Source organism: Rhincodon typus, chromosome 16 (assembly GCF_021869965.1).
Source record: "Rhincodon typus isolate 14 chromosome 16, sRhiTyp1.1, whole genome shotgun sequence".
In the NCBI taxonomy this organism is placed as follows: Eukaryota; Metazoa; Chordata; class Chondrichthyes; order Orectolobiformes; family Rhincodontidae; genus Rhincodon; species Rhincodon typus.
The window spans coordinates 34,957,608-34,967,408 of NC_063347.1; the positions used below are offsets into that span (position 1 = coordinate 34,957,608).

Sequence of the window (9,801 nt, forward strand, 5' to 3'; positions counted from 1 at the left end):
AAATATTTTTGAATGTCAATTTTAAGAGGTGTCAACTTGTGTCTAGGGTGGGGACTAGAATGAACAATCTTATTCTCACCTTGGCTATCTGTGGATAACAAATAGTCAGTTTTGACATTTTTCTTAATTGTTTGGGAAAAAATGTTAATACTAAAGTAATAGTTCCAAGATTAGCATTCATTTGAGCAACTTTTAACTTTTGCATTTCCAATTCTGGTACACATTACATAGTTGCCTTGAGTAGGGGATAACAAGTAGCAGATTTGAACAATTACCTTGTGCAAAAAAACCTAATTTTAATTTTCACCTTTCCAATTTTCTATCTTCAACATTTCCATGTCCTTTTCCACCTTACTGGTTATAGCAATACACTTTTACTAGTTATAAAATGTTTGTTAATATTCTGTGAAAAGTTTAAGGCAGAGTACTGTGGGTGCTGGAAATCTAAAACAATGCTGGAGAAACTCAGCACATCTGGCAGTATCTGTGGCGAGTGAAACAACAGAATTATCGTTCCGTGTCTGGTATGATTTCAGAACTGTCTGTGACCAGGTGTATAGGCAAGATTGTTCTGAAGAAGAATCATACCAAACTTGATGTGTTAACTCCTGTTTCGCTCTAGACAGACGCTGCCAGATCTCAGAGTTTCTTCAGTGCTCTGAGTTAGAGTTGTCAGCTACGGTGCTCCCATGATCTCGGGTTCTTACAGATTTTGTGCCAAAATGTAAAGGTGGTCATGTAGCGCAATGACAGTGTCCATATGGGTGTGTTTAAGTGCCACCTTGGGACTTCATGGCCACAACTGGTGAATTGTTACATCACCAAATAGGTGACTTTATCAAATGTGTAAATCTTGCCTATACATCTATCACAGGCAGTAACAACAGAAGAGTTTCCCAGTCAGCACAAAAAAAAGTCTAGCTGCAGCACAACAGCCTTCTTCCAGCCACATGCAGGTTCTAGTCACAAGCATGTCATCCTCATTCCAAGGGATTACTGAGCACAAGCATGCATACACCATGATTTTATACTGTCATACATAGAAAGCTCAACATGAAATTGGGGCGTTTGGTCTAACCAGACTGGTAGCCTATTGTCCATTTGAACAGATGTACCCATCTTACTGCCATGTCGCAACTAAATTTTGTGCATTCACTTATTTAGTATAATCTTGAATTCTGACAGTTTCTGATTTGACTAATAATCTTGAAAGTGAACGCCACAGCTTCAATGTGAAGAAATCCATTTCTGTCTATTGTTTTGTAATTTTAAACACTTGGCCCCAGATGTGGTGCTTTAATTATGAACACTTTTTTTATTTTAAAAAGTGCCTTTGTCTTTACTCATACCAGGTAGCAGCCAATTGAATCTGTGTTGCTACCTCTCTGAAACCTCTACATTTCAATGGTGTGGAACCTACTACTAAATCCAATAGCTGAATTCTTTATTTTGTTTTATTTTGGATTGTCATTGCAAGATGCAGAAAATATCAAGAGATAATTAAACTTGGAATTCTATTAACAATTTTTATAATCTTGTCAGCCCAAAGGGCTGCTTTTAATACGTTTTGGACCCATATTCTATATTCTGATATCTTTCTGTTCAACAGCACTGTTTCCTTTGTGACTGTCAAAGTATTTTATCACATTGTTACTGACATTGAATTCCACTGACTATTTTTTAAGTATTCCCTCTGTCACTATCCTTGGTTTTATTTGTCTTTACAAGACAGTAGTTGCATTTTTTAAAAATTATCAGATTTCAATGTCTCCATCATTGACACATCCAGTTAACAGATACTCAATCAAATTCCATGAGGGTTCAGCAGCTGAAAAAGTGGTAATTTCTAATGATTGGCACCTAGTTTTTCACTGCTATCTTCCCTGTAAATCACCTATTAATCATCTCTAATGATCTTTGAATCCATGTACACTACATCTATGGAGTTTCCATCTATTGTGTCAGCTGCTCGAAAATTGAGATTTATTATATTTGATCATTGTGAAATCTATGCTATCAGCTTCTAATTTTTTGTTCCTTGGTCTAGTTTTGTAATAACTTCATTGTTAAGGATTGTCATATTTTCTACCGGTAACCTTAACCTAATCATCAGGATTTGTTGGGTACTTCTTTCTAAAAATGGATAAACCTGGCTGCTGGCTAGTATCCCACCACTCGTTCACGCTCAGTAGAGTCCTGAAATATTTTTAGGACCTTACCATTTATAATTCTAGACAATGTCCAATCCTGATGTGCTTTCTCTGATTAGCTTAACTATTTTATCTAACATTTCTGTTTTTATCCATCATATGATCTCTGCTTTGGTTTTTAGGACCCTCATGTCTGACTTTCCTGCAGTAGTTCTGTTTATTCTCTTACTGAACTGTGTCTGACTTATTGGCTACTTTTCTTATATTTTATCCTGTCCAAAAGACTTTTTTTAACTTGTTGTCTGCAACCCACTAAAGCATTATGGTTTTCTCTCACTGAACATGCTGTTCATAGTTCTTGCACGAAGTCTTTTGAGATCCATTTCACTTGCATGTTGCATTAGTCCTTAGTTTGCTTTCCCATTTTATTACCACTAGGTGTTTCTATTTCTGCAAACAGTCTTTTGAAAAATGTAGCCCCAGCATACTGTTGGTTGTAAACATACTGTACACAGTATTTAAAAATGTTAGTAAGTGGGATCAGAATTAGGATATTTCTCTGCCTCTTGGTCTTATCACTGACCTATAGTAAAATAGTTGTGTTTGCTGACACCCTGGAACAGATGCAGTAGCTATTTATTTGGAGGTGCTGTCTTTGGTATCTTTTGATAACAACTGGGCCCTGATGTGCTCCCTGGAGAAGGTAAAGTGACTGTAGCGAAGAGGTTCGGGGAAGTTCTTTCTAGAATCTTAGCAGTTATTCATGCTCCAATTTAAACTGTCTGGAACAAATTATCAGGTCATTATCACTTTTGCAAGATCTTTCTGTACACAAATTGGTTGTTGCATTTCCTATATTGAATATTAAACTATAGTCACTGTAAAGTGCCTTGACCATCTGTCTGTCTTTGGCTACTTAATTGAAAAACTACAGATCAATTTTCCATCTTTGTTTCATTGTCTGTAAGGCTCCATTGTTTCTGATGAGACTCTTAAAATCAGAGTTTTTTTCCTTTTTTCAATGTTAGTGGTTTGCAATGTTGTCTCATTGCACTTTTTAAAAATGTCCAGGAAAGAATGGTCACTCCATCCAGTGTGTTAAGTTTGTTATTCTTTCTAAACTATATTCATTGATGTTTCTGAATTTCAGTGTCGTTCTCAAAATTCGGTCTCTTGTGTGTCAGTTCTATCAGATTCCTAGTGATTCTAAAGTATTTAATAGGCTCATGTTGTTTTTGAACTTCTTTTGACTTCTGAATCAGTTCTTTTTGTGGTGAAAGATACTGATTTTTAGATGGATTGCTCATCATTAAAAATGAAGCTCAAAGTGTATTCTTTCTGTATTTTATGGCTTAACTAGTAGAGAAATGCTCTGCTTTTTCTATCAGCATCAAAAGGTTTTGTGTGGTTAGCAGTTTGAACACTAATCTCCGCATCCTGTAAGGGAGCTGGTACAAATATGGCAACCTGCTGCAGGAAAATCATCTTTCATTTTAATTAAAAAAAAAAAAGACAATTTAGTCATTACTTCATTCTTGAGCCATTTAGCTATCTCCACCATTTGCGGCAGATAAGCCCTTGCAAGGCTCGTCAACCATTCCTTTCCAAAAATCGTCTAAAATGTACAGTCTTGAGCATAGATGATCCCTATCTGATCCTTTTTAAAGTGCTGTCAGCCATAATCTTCAAATTCTAACTCTGGCTGGCTGACTTTTTGCCCCTCAAACTCTCGGGCTGCTTGTCCAATTAAGTCAGCCAGGCTGAGCAGGACTGAAAACTACCTACTAGCTTTAAACTCGGGCGGATGATTGAATGTAATTCAGACTGGTCCCGTATAATATTTGCCTTCATTATAAATAGCTTAGTTACTTCGAGGCAGCACTTAAGTGTGGCAAATTGTTATGAACATTGTGAAAGAAGTAAACTGGAGTATGCTTTGAGTGAAGTTGGCTTTTGAACCCATTATATTTTGAGACATTTTTAAAAAAAACTATGATTTTGAGAAATAGATAAATTATTGTTGGAGTCATCAATAAAATAAAAGTTTTAGAGAAGCTCAGCATGTCTGGCAGGATCTGTAGAGAGAAAGACTTTTAAAGTCTGAAGTGACATTTTGGATTTGAAACTGAATAGGTGCCAAGTAAAATTCCTGTATGCCCAGGGCAGTGTACCATCCTTCCTGACTGAAATTTGTTTTTATTTTCAAGATTAGAAGTGAAAGTTGCCATGGTTGATCATGGGTTGTTTTCTTGTTGGGAGACTAGAGGAAAGCTTAACCTGAGGGTCAAAGATGAGAAGATGTGGCCTTCTTGGAGATCTCAGTTGGTTTGCGAGCCCACACTGTTGCTGTCACTGAGCATCACAAACAAGCTTTCGAGTGATCTGAGCCAATAGGCCCCCCAAACACTAATTGCCTGAAATGTGGGCTTGAGCCCATGGCCCTGAAGTTAAGAGGCTAGGTCTGTGTCAACTGAGCTAGCTAGGCATAGGGCCAAGGTTGTGATAGATCACTTGCACTCAACGCTGCAGAAGCAGGTTGTCTTTGTGGTGGGTAGGCAATGGACCCGGGTACTCTGATCTGATTTAACACTTTTTGAGCTTGAGGAGAGTGAGACAGTGATACCATCATTTGTATGTAATGAAATTGACTTAATGGCCATGGATGATATCACTTTTGAAGCAAAGAGGAAGACTAAGGTAAGGGTGCAAGAAGAGAGGCTTTTTTTTTAGAAATGCTCTGTATAGGTAAAAGTGTAACCGAATGGGGACAGAAACAGGAGAATGTGTGGATGATATTGAAAGTGTCAACAAGGATTGATGCACCACTATTATGTCATGGGGGATGTCATTTGCAACTGTTTATGGATTTTGTTGTTCATTTTAAAAGAACAGAAGTCTGATTGCCATGTTGAAATCTTTCCAATGAGATGGAGAAACTAGAAAAAGATGGCGAGCCAGGTGGTCTCAGGGACAATGTTTTGCTTGCTGTGAACGGTGTAAAACAGTTTTGACAGCTAATCAAACGGTCTGAACTTCTGTGACAAATTCATTGCACTGATTATAGCATTTTACTCCTGTTTTCAAAAGAAGAATTCATTCATGGAAAATGGGTGTCACTGGCCTAGGCCCTATTTGATGCCTGTTCCTAGTTTTATTTTGAGAAGGTGGTGATGACCTGCTGTCTTGAACTACTGCAGTCTATTTACTATAGATAGACCCAGAATGCTGTTAGCTGTCAGGATTCTGACCCAGGAACACTGAAGAAACAGTGATACATTTCCAAGTCAGAATGGTGAGCAGGTGGTGTTCTTGTGTATCCACTGCCATTGTGGTAATAGTTGAGTTTGGAAGGTACTGTCAAGAGGCCTTGGAGAATTTCTGCAGTACATCTTGTACATGATGTATATACTATTACTACTGAGCAGCAGGGGTGAAAGGAGTGTATATTTATGGATATGTTGCCAATCAAGTGGGCTGCTTTGTTCTAGTTGGTGTCAAGCTGCTTCAATTATGTTCCTACGTCAGGCTTTGTGAAAAAAGCCAATTTTACGCACTTACTCTTTTTAATACTAGTTTTTTCTGATTTTAAAATAAACTGTTGTACTTGAAGTGAACTGAGTTTTTGGAGTAGAATTTCCTGGCCTCCTCTTTTTAGTTCGTATTTTGTGTTAGAGTTCCTCTTGCCCATTGTTCAGTGATGTGTGCTTTGTGGCTGAGGATGGGATCAGGCTCAGCTATGATGCCCGTGACCATTGGCTTATTCATGAAAAGTCTCTTGCATAAGATACCAGAGGACTGCCCTTAACTGAGACTGAAATCATAACCTCTGAAGGAGGGGGGAAAATATAAATCCTGCCAATTAAAGGAATCTTCATCAAATGGCACTAAAAGATCTAAAATGAAGTATGCCCTAATGTACAGGGATCAGAATACTAGCTTGCTGGTTACTTGTTTAAATGCTGCACTGTGCTATTAACAGTTCATTGCTGGAATGCAAGTAAAGCTTTCTTTTCTAAAGTACATTTTGGTTGAACCTGAATTATGTTTTTAAACTAAGGGATAATAAAATTTGGATAGTTCTATTTTAAAAATGGTACTTATCAGTACAGATTCTGTGGTAACCTGATGTTAATGTCGCAGTTTGAGCAGCTTTTTTTCTTAGCTTTCTTAATTTTAAGTAGTTTAAATGTGGACAACATACTTATGTACATTGTTTTTAAGATGTCTGAATTGTTAAATGTGATACATGTACAGATCATCTATATAGATATTTTAATCAGCCTGTTCAGACATTTTATGACCTACCTTTGCAGCAGGTGGGACTGAATCTTCTGGCCCAGAGGTAGAGGCACTGCCACTGCATCATAGAATCCTTTTTATCTGTGCAGACTGAATTGAATCAAAACATTAATGTTATGCTGCTTATCTAAGGTAAACAAGATCTGAAATAAACAAAATGCTGAAAAAAATGTAGATGAGGCAACATCCCTAAGGGAGAGAAAATTGGCATTTCAGGTTGATGACCTTTTTTTTTATTAAACTCGACAACCTGTAATTTTACCTGTGTTCGTCCACTGATGCTGTCTCACTTACCAGAAATTTCCAGCACTTTGTGCACTTGCTTGATTTCAAGCATCCCTGTGTTTTACTTATGAAATGTGAAATGTTGATCTCCCCTCTTCTTTTCTTCTGGCCCTCCTTCCTCTGTCCGCCTGCTGCAGCCCCCCACCTGCCCCCTCCCAGCATAGTATGTGTTTGTATCTTTTAAAATTATATGTATGTTTTGTGGATGGTATACACTTCCTGTAAATGTTGCAATTGTTTCCTTTTAATTTCTTTCCATCTAGCAGTTTAAGACCTAGAATGTTGTGCCTAAATCAATCTCCCACGGATAAGTGGCACTGACCTTCCATGCCAAGATTGTGTTCTTTTTCACACTTCCTACTCCTGATTCTTCCCACAATGAAAGCTGTGGTCGTTGAATTCTCAACTGCTCCATTGAATCGGCTTTAAGTTCCAAGGTGTTGAAACAGTATAAATGACAACAGATTTGAAAAACCAATAGCCAGCAAATGTGTCTATCGCTCTCCATAGGAAGCAGTCCTCTTTCCTCTGTTCCCATCTGCTTAGGATCTCCATTTCCGGAAAACCCTGTCCCTAATAAATCCAGATTCTGCTAATTCATCTCATTGTTGCTATGCCCCACGAAAGTAGCTAATGTTATCATGCCTCCAGTATCCCTCCATCCTGCCCCATCTTGCATACTTTATTGATGCAGTTTGTGGCTTTCCGTCTTAGCGTGTAATTTATACTGCAAAATTAGGGTTCTTTTGTTGAGTCATCTGTTGAAGTTTATTTACTATACTGTGCCACAGACCGAGACAGTTTAGCTTCCAAGCTTGCTGGTGTTAAATATTCTAATCATCAACCAGTGCAGACATGTTCTGACACATCTTTTGAAGCAGGTGGGACTTAAACCTGAGTCTTCTGGCTCAGAGATAGGGGTGCTCGTGTGATACAACTAGCCTATTGATGTTATTTTACATTATACACAGCTGATTGTGCCTCTGTGTGCTCAGAGTTATTGAAGGCTAGGCAGATACCTTTTATACCAGAATGTCACAAGTTGTGATGTCACATACCTTTCTAAGAACATTCCAAAAGAATGTGTCTGCTCTAGAATCTATTCCATAATACAACATCAGTTAGTCATTTTCCCCCTCTCTAATACCTGTATTTAATGGCCTTTCTCTTTCCAGAGGCCATTTACCCCCCTCCTCTTTTTTCCCTTTCTTCAACATCCACCATAGCTACCATGTGATGTTTTCACTTGGTTTGTATCTTAATTTGCGTGTGCGTGTGTGTGTGTGTGTGCGCGCACGCACGTGCACATATACACTATGTATTTTACTAAGAACTGTAAATGCTGGAGTCAAAGACAGCACAGTGTGGATCTGGAGGAACACAGCAGGCCAGGCAGCATCAGAGGAGCAGGAAAGTTGATGTTTCGGATTGGGACCCCCCTTCAGAAATGGGGAAGGGAGCCCACACCTAGCATCTTTGCCTGCAACTGCAGGAAGTGCTGCACCTGCCCCAACACCCTGCCCCACTCTGTTCAAGGCCAAAAACAAACCTTTCATATCAGATAGAGGTTCACCTGTGCATCCGTCAACTTGGTCTACTGTCTCTGTTGCTCCCAATGTGGCCTTCTCTACATCAGTGAGACCAAGCGTACACTTGGAGACCGTTTTGTGGAGCATCTGTGCACTGTACGCGACAAACAACATCTTCTGGTTGCCAACCATTTTAACTCTCCCTCCCACTCCCTGGGTGGCATGTACACCCTGGGTCTCCTCCAGTGTCACAATGACGCCATCCACAAACTGGAGAAGCAACACCTCATATTCTGCCTCGGGAGTCTACAGGCCGATGGCCTAAACATGAAATTCACCAGTTTTAAAATCTCCCCACCTCCAGCCTCATCCCACGTCCAACCCTCCCTCTCATCTTCACCTCCTTGAACTGACACAACCTGTCAATCTTTTCTCCCACCTATCTGCCCCACCACTCCCTACCTGCACTCACCTATCACCATCCCACCTACCTTCCTCCGCCTCACCCCTCCTTTCTTTATTTCCCAGCTCCCTTCTTCCTTCCCATTTCAGAAGAAGGATCCCGATCCAAAACGTCAACTTTCCTGCTCCTCCAATGCTGCCTGGCCTGCTGTGTTCCTATAGCTCCATACTGTGTCTTTGACTCCAGCATCTGAAGTTCTTGCTATCTGAGTGATTTATAACCCCACTGAAGCATCTTCCAAGGATGCCCAACTTGAAGTTGTCCTCCTTCCTCTGGAAAGATTTCATTGGAAATCTCCCACTGCAAACCTCTGGTAATTTCCTGTGCCCTGAACCTCTTCAACCACATACTTAAACCTGACACTACAGCCACATCTCCTTTCTCAGTACCTCCCTACGCAGCCAGATCATCCCCAATGGACTACAAACAATATTCAGGCCATCCCAATTTGGCCCAAATCACAACACACTCTACCTACAGAGCATCCAGAGCCTCCAAAAACCGTTTTCTCTATGGATCCTGAAGTACACACACTCAGCGATGCGCTGGCATCTTCTAGCACTACAATCAAACTTGCCCCAGCTCAGCCTCCCTTTCTCAGACCTGCAAAGGATCTCTTCTGTTTTTCATTCTACGCAGGATCCACACCCTCAACCTATGTCTTTTCTCCACCTTATCTGACATTAAAAACCGTAAGTACTCTAATTTGCTTGCACTTACCACCAAACACAGGCCTCTTCCTCCACCCCAGTCCTTTCCCCTATTCAGGACCTCCCTCTCAATGTGACCGTCACCATTGTCAATGTGGATACCTCGGCCTCTCTCACTGACTCCACCAACCTAGTCACTTCCTCCACCAACGCTGACGATGTCATTTCCGCTCCTGAGACAGTCTTCACCATCCCCCAGACCTCCCCCTCACTGAGGATGAATGGTCAGTCCTCAACAAAGGACCCCCCCGTTCATTCCCCTGTGCTCTCATATCAATGAATCCGTTCAATTCTGGATGTTGAACTTTTTTCTCCAACTCCATGCCTATTTCTTTAACCGTGAGTCTAACCCCTCCTCCACTACC

At 40.1% G+C, this 9,801-nt stretch overlaps 1 protein-coding gene across 4 annotated transcripts in view; it reads left to right on the forward strand.

Annotated features, from left to right (window-relative positions):
* LOC109916945 (ataxin-7) overlaps positions 1 to 9,801 on the forward strand; it is a 164,902-nt gene that overhangs the window by 84,754 nt on the left and 70,347 nt on the right. The window lies entirely within an intron of this gene.